Here is a 10,279-nt window from a genome sequence, read left to right as displayed (position 1 = left end):
TGCAACATAAATTCATTCGAATTAGTTAAAATAAAGTCTTCGAAAATCGAGAGAGTGATAAAAAGTAGTAAAGTCAATATATATATATATATATTGTTTTTTTTTTGTTTTTTATAAAAATAAATATAAATAAATTTGAAAATAAAAATAAACATACCCAAAATCCATTGATATAAATTCGATTAATTCATATCTCATAAGCGAAACAAGAATCTATCTTATCGCTCCGTTCTCCATAAAGCTGCCCCTTCTTTTTTCCTGTAAGGGTTAATGAAATATTAAATAAAGCTTCCACATTTTTAATTATTTACTAAATTATAAGAATCGTGAATATAGATGAAAATTAAAATTCATTCTAACTTTTGGTAATATTATATTGGCATAACCATATAATTATCCTCGACATTTGTACGAATGGTTTTTTTATATTTTTTATAGTATTTATGGTATTTTGTTCACAATATTTTACTTTTATGTCAAAACATTTTTTGTTAAATGGAAATCGTTAGTTGACTAACAGTTAGCATATGTTACTAATATGATATTTTCACATATATTCAACTATTGATGTGACATGTATTATATTATTATTTTAAATAATATAACATATATAATATCATTTTAAAATGAAAAAAAAATAAAGTGAATATTTATACATCATCAATTACGAAGGAAGAAATAATCCAACCCTTTTAACATCTACCATAGAGACAAATTGCAGTGTGGTCATCTCAACTATCTACGCTTTCACCTTCTTACCCATGTCTCTTCAGCTTCAGCAACCAAAATATGTAATTAGACGCCTTTAGAGTTCAACCCTTTTAGCTTCTCCTTGTAATCTTCCTTGTTGGCATTCTGGTTGTCATCAAGCCACTCGAGTGCCCCTTTTACGTTTGTTTCAACTTTTTCCTTTTCATCGGATTCAAGCTTGTCAACAACTTTATCTTTGTCACTAATCTGTTTTTTCATGTTGTAGACATGGGTCTCCAAGCACAGGAATTAAAATAAGTTTCTGAAAATTCAACTCTCAAACATTTTACATTCAAGTAAGCATTTCTATGTGTACCTGAATAGAGACCGTGGTCTGCTGGTCCTGATAAGTGGTGAAAACTTGTGACTTTTTGGTTGGGATAACAGTGTTTCTAGGAATCAACTTGGTCACTATCCCACCAACAGCCTCAAAATCAACTCCAAATGTAAAGGAGTCACGATAAGGAGAAGAATATATGTGCAGAAGAAAAAGCAGTGTTACCTAATTCGCGGTTAACTTTGATCCGTGGAACAGGTATAAAATCACAATTCGTTAATTTTACCATTTGCGGTTCGTGTGGGGTAGTATTCTTCGGAACGAATTTTGGGATCATAGTTTGTGATGATTTTTTGTTTGATTCACTGATTTTTTTAATAATTTGTCCATATGTTTATTTTTTTATTTTAAAGAAAGTATTGTTTTTTAAAAATATTTAAAAGAAAATTTGAATACTTTATTAATGGATTAAATTATACTTAAACCAGCATCTATTGCTTTTAAAAAACTAAAAAAAAAATACACAATATATAATGCTTAGCAACCACTAACATTAAGTCAAGCTAAACTTAAATAAAAACAAAAAATTGTTCTTTCCTTAATCTGCCAAAGTCTCTTCCTCTTCATTAAGATCATTCTCCAAGTCAGCCCACCTCATGTCTTCATATCCATTGGTGAATCATCTAAGCATGAACTTCCTGGATCTATATCTCATTTTTTGTAAGGGTCATTCTTATAACCATCACTGTAACGAGAAATAAGACGCAGGTTGGAGTGAGTGTACATTAACTTATCTGTCATTGAACAATTTAATTTATTCTTTTTTAAGTTGTGTACATGCCCATAGATGCTCCAAACTCTCTCCACTGAAGAAGAATGAATAGGTTGAGATAATACTTTCTTTGTCGCATCCGCTAATTTTGGAGTTTGAGACTAATAAATGCACCACCAATTAATAGCATCCATGGTGACAACATTCATTTGATCTTGTGGCATAGAATATATTTCTTTTTTCACTAGAATTCAGCAATTTGATCTTGCAATTGTTTTTCTTTATATGCATTTTCACCAGTCTTGCCAAAAGCCTACATGAAACCCACAACCACCTCCTTATCAAGGTTAGGAGCCCTACGAGTAAAACCACCAGGAGCCGGAGTATCCAAGTAAATATGATCATAAAAACTTGGTGCAAGAGCAAGACCTAAACAATGTAGAGGTATTGCCATCTGATCACTCGCCACCAAAATTTGTTCCATACTAGAAAACTCATGCTTGTATTTGCTAGTAGCCATAATATCTTTGCTTTCTCCTAACATATTGTCCATCCTCTCATAATTTTCTCCCATCCTAGAACCGTCATCACAAAATTTTAACAACATATAAATCGACTTTTGGATTCTTACTATCTCGTTATCCTCATCCCAAAAAGTATCATCATGAATGTTTTCAACTACCAAAGAACCAATTGTCTTAGTTGTTGCATCATGTTTGTAATCCAATCTTTCTATGACTGTCGACACCGTTTTTCTCCCAGGTGGGGAAAAACTAGTACAACTCAAGGGGTTTTTTTAAAAAGATTTTGAAATGTGAGGAGTCGCAACCAATCATTTTAAGTTGCGAGTAAGACACCATAAAACCGAACGATTTTTAATAAAACATTTTATTTTTATCAAACTACCATGTTCAGGGCCTACGAAAACCAGAAAATAGGTTCGAGAGTCAATTACGTGTGAGGAATGATTAGCACCCCCACAGTGCCCAAAAATTAGTACCTATTTGATTACCCTATATTTAAAATTGAAATATTTTTGACTTCGAACTTCATCTAATTTAAAAATCAATAGCATGAATGTGGGAGATCAACTATTGTGCCCAATAATCGGACATTGCCTCTATATTCTAGAAATCATGATGAGATCTTGAAAAGGCTGTCGACTTATTTCGGGAATCACCAGTAGTCACCCTCTGAGCATACTTGCGGGAGATATACTACTGACTCTCTAACAAGTGAACATTGCCTTAGGTTTTAAAATAAGATGCAATCAAACAATTTATTATTAACCCTAATTAAAATAAGGGTAGATTAAGGATTTCTCTCTTTTAAAGTGTCAAATTATTAAATAACCTAGAGGCATAAACCTAAAAAGATGTAGGCTCTAATATTAATCCTACTCGATTTTAACCAGTTATTGAATCGAATAATCTATATGGTCCCTTGAGCATTTAGGCGAAGGCCAACTTAGATTACTCCTTAAATTAAAGGGCCTAGATTGAAATCTAACCTAAAGTGGAGGCTCTAATTAATAACATATTTAATTATGTTAATTTAAAAATTCTAATTAAAAGTTTAAGGACAAATGTACAAGGAAACTAAAGTCCAGAGACCTAAATGTAAAACTTTAAAGTTTAAGGCCAAAATCCATAATACCTAAAGTTTAAGGACTAACAAATAAATCAAGGCTCAAACAATTATCCTAATTATCTATTAAAAATTAAGAGATTAAATTCTGCGAGCTTTAAAATTAATTGATGATTAACACTTTAAGGATTCAAACAATCGGCTCGAGTAATCAAACATTTTATGCGAAAACTCGAATCTAATTATTCCATAATTAAAAGTAAGGTGAGATCCTAATTACTAAATCAAATTTGGCATTAGAAGAATGTAATATAAGGACAATTTCTAAGAACTAATTGAATAAAAAAACTAGATATAGAAATTCAAATAACAACCCAATTAAAATAAAGTAAAATTAAGAACTAAACAAACAAAAATATTTATATAAGGGATTAAAAAAAATTGATTGAACATGTAAATATAAGGGACCAAATTTAAATAAATTAAAATTTGAGCATGCAAAACAATAAATAAAAATTCAAGACCTAAGTGCAAAAACACGCTAAAATAAGAAGGATTAAAATGTGATTTTCCATTTTAGTAAGCCAAATATGCATTAAAAAATAAAATATGAATATTACACAAATAGGACAACAAGATTTAAAAAAATTAAATAGTCACTGCAGGTGACCAAAATGCAAAAACACGTTAAACCTAAGGGGACTAAAAAGTAAATATGCCAACAATACACAACACGCATAAAAATGGGAAATAATGAAATGAGTGCAAATAAAAGAAGGGTAAATAATAGATTTGGTCCTCGCAGGTGACCAAAGTCTAAAAACATGACTAACTCTGGGGACTTAAACGTGAATAACCCTAAACTTCCCCTATAAAACACATTTTTTTATTTTTTTTCTTTTTAAACCCAAAACCCAATTTTTTTTAAACTCTCTCAACTCTCTATTCTCTTTCTCGGTCGACCCCGTCGGCCTCTCACGCCATCGTCTCGACCGATGTTCCAGCCATCACACATGGTGGTAGGTGCTCCTAAACCAATCTCAAATGACGTTATTCTATCTGATGTACACTCCTAAGCCCCAATATAGGGTTAACATCACCAAATACTACTCCTAAGAACCCTAAAAGACCCTCTAAACATTTCGATTTCACCTCAAGCCACCACGAAGACGAACCGACCCTTCGGTTCGACTCCCTTCTCAGGTAACTTTAATTTTTCTCTTTTTTTCACAAGTATAAATATATATATTTTTCGATCTGGAAGAAAAGAAAAAAAACTTTTACATTCGAATTGGAAGAAAAAAGGGTTTTACCTTTAGAGTTTTTTTATTGCTTTTTGAAAATTTCAAAAGGGGATCCTCTTTACAACTTTTCTTTGGGTTTTATACCCGAGATTACATAGCTTTTTTTAAATAAAAAAGAAACCTAATCATACTTTCTTATGACAAATACTGTTTGTGATGATTTTTCCTTTTAATACCCTAGATTGTTTGGGCTTTGTTGAGATCTCTAATGAGATTTGGTTCGACTAGGCTTGACGGTGGCAACGATAAGTGCAATTCAACTTGGATGGCCTTGAGCGGTGGCTGTTGGAACCAACTTGAAGGTGGAGATGTTGGCTTAAGATATATTATGGTTAGGGTTAAATGTTGATTAGTTTAGGGTTTTGATTTGGTCTAGGGTTTTGATTTGGTCTAGGGTTTGGGTTTGGGTCCAGGTTTTGGGTTTTGGTTTGGTATTAGGTTTGTAAATGGGTTTGGGTTTGTAATAATAATAATAATAATAATAATGGTTGAAAAATGGTTATTACAACTACCCCTTTTGCTCATTGTAATGGAACTAGAATATAACAAAGACACAAAGCACCATTTTTAACGTGATCACGGCTTGTCGAGTTGCGAGTTATTCTCGTGATGAACTTCTCATTGGGGATATCAATCCACCTTCTTCTGCGATGGATAAGACCTGATTGAACACATTCTTCTCATTATGATGTTATTCTTTTGAAACTACTGACCCAACTCTTTTGCGATAGTTGACCCAAGGTGATGTTGATCCAACTCTTTATGGGATGAGCGACCAAAGTGTTGAACAAGTTTTTCTCATTATGAACTTATTCTCTCGGAAACGTTGATCCAACTCCCTATGTGATGGAATCAATCGTAGTGCTGATGCTGATCCAACTCCTTATGTGATGTACGAGCCAAAGTCGATGTTGTTCTAACTCCTTATGTGATGGAAACGAGCTAAGGTTAAACAAGTTCTTCTCATTATGAACTTCTTCTCCTTCATCGGATGAATTCTTCTCATTAATATCTCTCCATTGGAAATGTTGATCCACCCATTCTGTGATGGAATCAAACAAAGATTGAACAAGTTCTTCTCATTATGAACTTCTTCTCCCTATTCGAGCAAGTTCTTCTTATTATGAACACTTCCATTGGAAATTTTGACTAGTTTATCCCCTCTCCAAAAAGTTTTAAACCTGAAAAAGATTATTATATGTCAGCGATTTATGTTTCAAGTAGCCAAAGGTAATGACTCGATAGTCCTCAATTTTTACTAAGATCCATTTTTTTCAATGGTGAAAATATGGACTGATTCTTTACTGAAATCATCTTCTTCCTTATGAAGTCGTGAAATGAAATCTTTGTTGACTATTTGAATTCCTTTTAGATGTTCAAAACTTGATGAAAAATGAATGTGTATGCTCCTATTTTTGCAAATGCCTAAATAAGCATGATGTGATTTTCACGTTTCGAGTTCTAAGGTCTTGTAGATCTTTATTTTTCTATCTTTGTTGAGTCCTCGTCTTTGCTGGGTCCTTGCCCGGTATGTGATCCTAGCTTTTTCATTTCTAAAATCAAGATTGATCTCTTAGCATTCTATGTGTGCTTCTGCCTGGGAGCGACCGTAAATATACCTAGGAATAAGTTGTGTTATTGTCATTTCATTTTGTCATTCAGGTTATTGACATCTCTCGTGTCACCTTCTTTCAACCAGTTGCTTTAATGAATGTGAACATTGCCATGGTGGATTTCCTTGGATTCCCTGCACTTTATAGCTTAATTCAAAGTAATACCGAGAAATTGCTCGTTTGAAAGTGGGTTATGTTAGTTTATTTGTGACATGTAGAAATGAATAATCTGAAGCTTGAACTGATAACCATGAAATTTATTGACAAAATATATGTTTTCTACACAAAGCCATGACAATCAAAATAATTTAGTAAAGACTCTGGAAACAAAAGGCATACTATTGTACCAAGTTTTATAATATTTTGATATAACAAATTAAGGCATAATGTTTTTAGAGTTGATTGAATTTGTTCAAAGTTTTCAAAAATAATTCAAAGTCCATTAAAATATAATTTGAGCACAAAATTAATTTTCTGTGTATATAGTACCAATACTATTCTTACAGTATCGATACTGCATAAACAATATCGATAACGTGATACCAATACCAAAAGTAAGAGAAATATCTATACTCTATAGGTAGTATCGATACTACCAGTTTTTTTTCAAATGGCTCAAATTCTAGAATGCAAAATAGGTACCGATACTCAAAGAAGTATCGATACTACTTTACACAATAGTATCAATACCATGATCATAGTATCGATATTGGTCAAACCCAACGGTCTTTAACGACTAGTTTATTTAAAAATTACTAAGATAGTACCGATACTCCCTATCTTAGGAAGTTTTATTTTGTATAAAATTAATCCTCAACTGCTTGAAATCATCCCCAACGGCTATAAATGACCACAAACTCATTCCAACATATAAAAACAAGTTGATGACATTTGAAGAAGGGTTAGAACACCTATATAAGCAATCAAACACAAGAGAAGAGTTTTTCATTCTTATTTTACATTCTCTTATAAATATTAGTGTTTTAGTGAGCATAAGTGTTTTGTAAACACCTACCTTGTGAGGTTTTCTAGTTTACATATTGTATTCCTTTTGAAAAGGGGATTGGTTCTAGTTTAGCCATTGAAAAGCTAGAGAGTTGTAAAGGTTATCTCTTGATCCTGGAAAAAGAAAGAACAAATTAGTGAATTTGTTTCAAAATTCTTACTGAGGAGCTAAGGTAGTTTATACAGACTTGGTTGAGAATTTGAACCACTATAAATCCTTATGCAAATTTTCCTATCTTTTCTACTCCTTACTCCCCAAAATTAAAAACCAATCACCCCTCTTGGCATATCATTCGATTGATCAATTGAGCTTCATCGTTTATCCCAACAATTGGTATCAGAGCTTGATTCATTATAAGATTTAACAAGCTAGATACGATCCTTGAAGAAGCTCTACCGATTCCCGACACAACCAAGAAGATGGCTTTCACCTCAGGCTTGTTCCACTTGGAAGACTCCCAACCGATCGACAAGCCTCCATACTTCAATGGAGCAAACTACCATCATTCGAAGAAATTAATAAAGATATTCATCCAATCCAATGATCTTGATGCATGGGAGATGATCGAGAACAACTACTTGTTGAGTTAATCGATCGATGAATCGGCCAAGAGGGGGTGAATTGACAATAAAAATTTTGGTGGAAGCTTTTGTAGAAAATTGAAAATATTTGCACAGCGATTTAGAGTGGTTCGACTTTCTCAACCAAAGTCTACGTCCACTACTTTAGCTATCCACACTAAGGAGTTTCCACAAATTCACTAATTTTTCTTTCTTTTGAGGGCAAAGAGTAACCTTACAACTCCCTAAAAAATTATACCCAAAATTCTTGAGAACACTCTCTCCCAAAGAGAAAATTACAAATTTCGCAAACTTACAGAAAAACCTCTCAATGCAAGATGTTTGCACAATTCTAGAACAAAGAAAGAACACTCAAGAATGAATTCAATTAAGTACAAATTGTGTTCTTGAAAGCAAAATGAATATTGAATGAAAATAGGCTTGAAATGCTCAAACTTGAAGTTTGATGCTTTCTCTTTGATTCTCTAGCTTCTCTTCTTAATTGTTGTTGATCAATGGCTTCAGAACTTGTTTAAATATACCTTGGATTGATTCTAAATGTTGAGGATCATTGGTGAAGTCAATAGAGCTGTTATGGTGTGAATACCATTTAAAAAATCTGTTGGGAGCGTAGGTGTATTAGTACACTATCAAAGTGTATCGGTACACTCAGTGTAAAATTCTAATATTTCGACCGTTATTTAACCAAATGTATCAATACACACCAGGTGTATTGGTACACTAATTACATTTGATGTTTCTTAGAACCTGGAGTGTATCGGTACATCAGCTGTGTATCGGTACCCATATTACATTCGAAATATGGATGTATCAGTACATACAGGAGTGTATCGATACATTCCTTTATAAAACCTATTTTTGGCTCGATTAAGGTTCAAAATACTTTGTAAAAATTGTTTCAAAAAGATTTGAAGATTAAAATATAATTTTACACTTGAGTAAGGATTAAAATTAACATTTGAAAACTTGGAGTAATATTTTGATGTTCGAATAATTTAATCGAATATTATTTTTGAAATCGAATATAAAATCTTAAAATTCATTTATACTTTATTTGTTATATTGAAACATCAAAATGTTTTCAACAATCTCTTCCTTTTTGATATAATAAAAAATTTAGTAATTTTAAGATTTTCTTTTGGAAAATCATTTTTGAAATCAATTTTGAAAAATTACTCTCCCTTACTTTATTCTCCCCCTTTTTGTTAAATAAAAAAGACTCTAAAATAATTTAAACAAGGTTTTAAAGAAAATAGCCATTTGATTTATATAGATATAGCTTAAGCTGCTAAGATCACAATCAAGAGAATTGTTAGCCATTAGTCCATAAACAATATTCATAATGTGTAATGGAAATTGGTCATATCTAATATGTAAATAATACAAAAACTATTGAAAAAATCAATTTAAATAACTAATAATAATCATTCAAACAAAAAACAAACAAATCCAAACATCCACAAACATCCAAGTTTAATCATCCAAACACATCAAAATGTTTTAACAATAAGTTCAAATTCAACCTATGAAAACAAAGCAAGATTAGGTTTAATCATTCATCAAAGGATCGGGAGAAGGAAAATGTGCTCGAAGAGAAGCCATTTCTAGTGTGAGCGCATTAAGTCTTTCGTTCATTGCTTCATGGTTAGCTTGCATCTCCCGTTGGTTTTCGAATTATTGAGCCCCCATAGCAGTTAAGTGGGACTCTATGGATGCAAACCTCATGTCAAATGTCTCTATGAACGATCAAAAGTATGGAGGCATTTGACTCTCTTGCTGGAACGACTCACCCTCAGCTAGATTAACAGGATCAACGACACCCCGAAAAAGTTCTTCAAGCTCTGGATCGTCATCAGCCGGTGTCGGTGCTGCTCGTGAAGAACTAGCACCTGGTATTTTTGGGTTAATCGAACCCATTGATCTTTATCCCTAGACCATCCCAATTTACGCAAGGTTTTGAAATTTATTTGGCTCTTAAGAGGGATGGCTACATCAAGCTATACCCTAAGATTGGATTTGATAAAGAAATTACTAAGAAGATAACCTAAACTAAGGTTTCTACATGTTTGGAGGGAAAGTTGTTTACGGTTTCAACTAGTTCAACAAAAAAGATTTGTGGCAAATTTATTTTCTTATTATGTTGGATACAATGTATCCACCATAAATCTAAAGCTCTAAGGGTGGAGTACCTACCTCTGGATGATATAAACCACCAAGAGATGATTAAATGAAGAAAACGCTCATGATGAGTTAACCATGTACTCGCACTAGCCTTGACTCTATAACGTGTAGCCACAATTTCTCTCTCGCTATCTAAATCAACGTTATCTAAACCAAATGTCCTAGCGATTGAGTCAGAGTCAATATGAATGTATTGTCCTAAAAGATA

The sequence above is a fragment of the Hibiscus syriacus genome, unplaced genomic scaffold, assembly GCF_006381635.1.
Source record: "Hibiscus syriacus cultivar Baekdansim isolate YM2019G1 unplaced genomic scaffold, ASM638163v2 tig00117034_pilon, whole genome shotgun sequence".
NCBI lineage: Eukaryota > Viridiplantae > Streptophyta > Magnoliopsida > Malvales > Malvaceae > Hibiscus > Hibiscus syriacus.
This window is presented reverse-complemented; position numbering follows the sequence as displayed.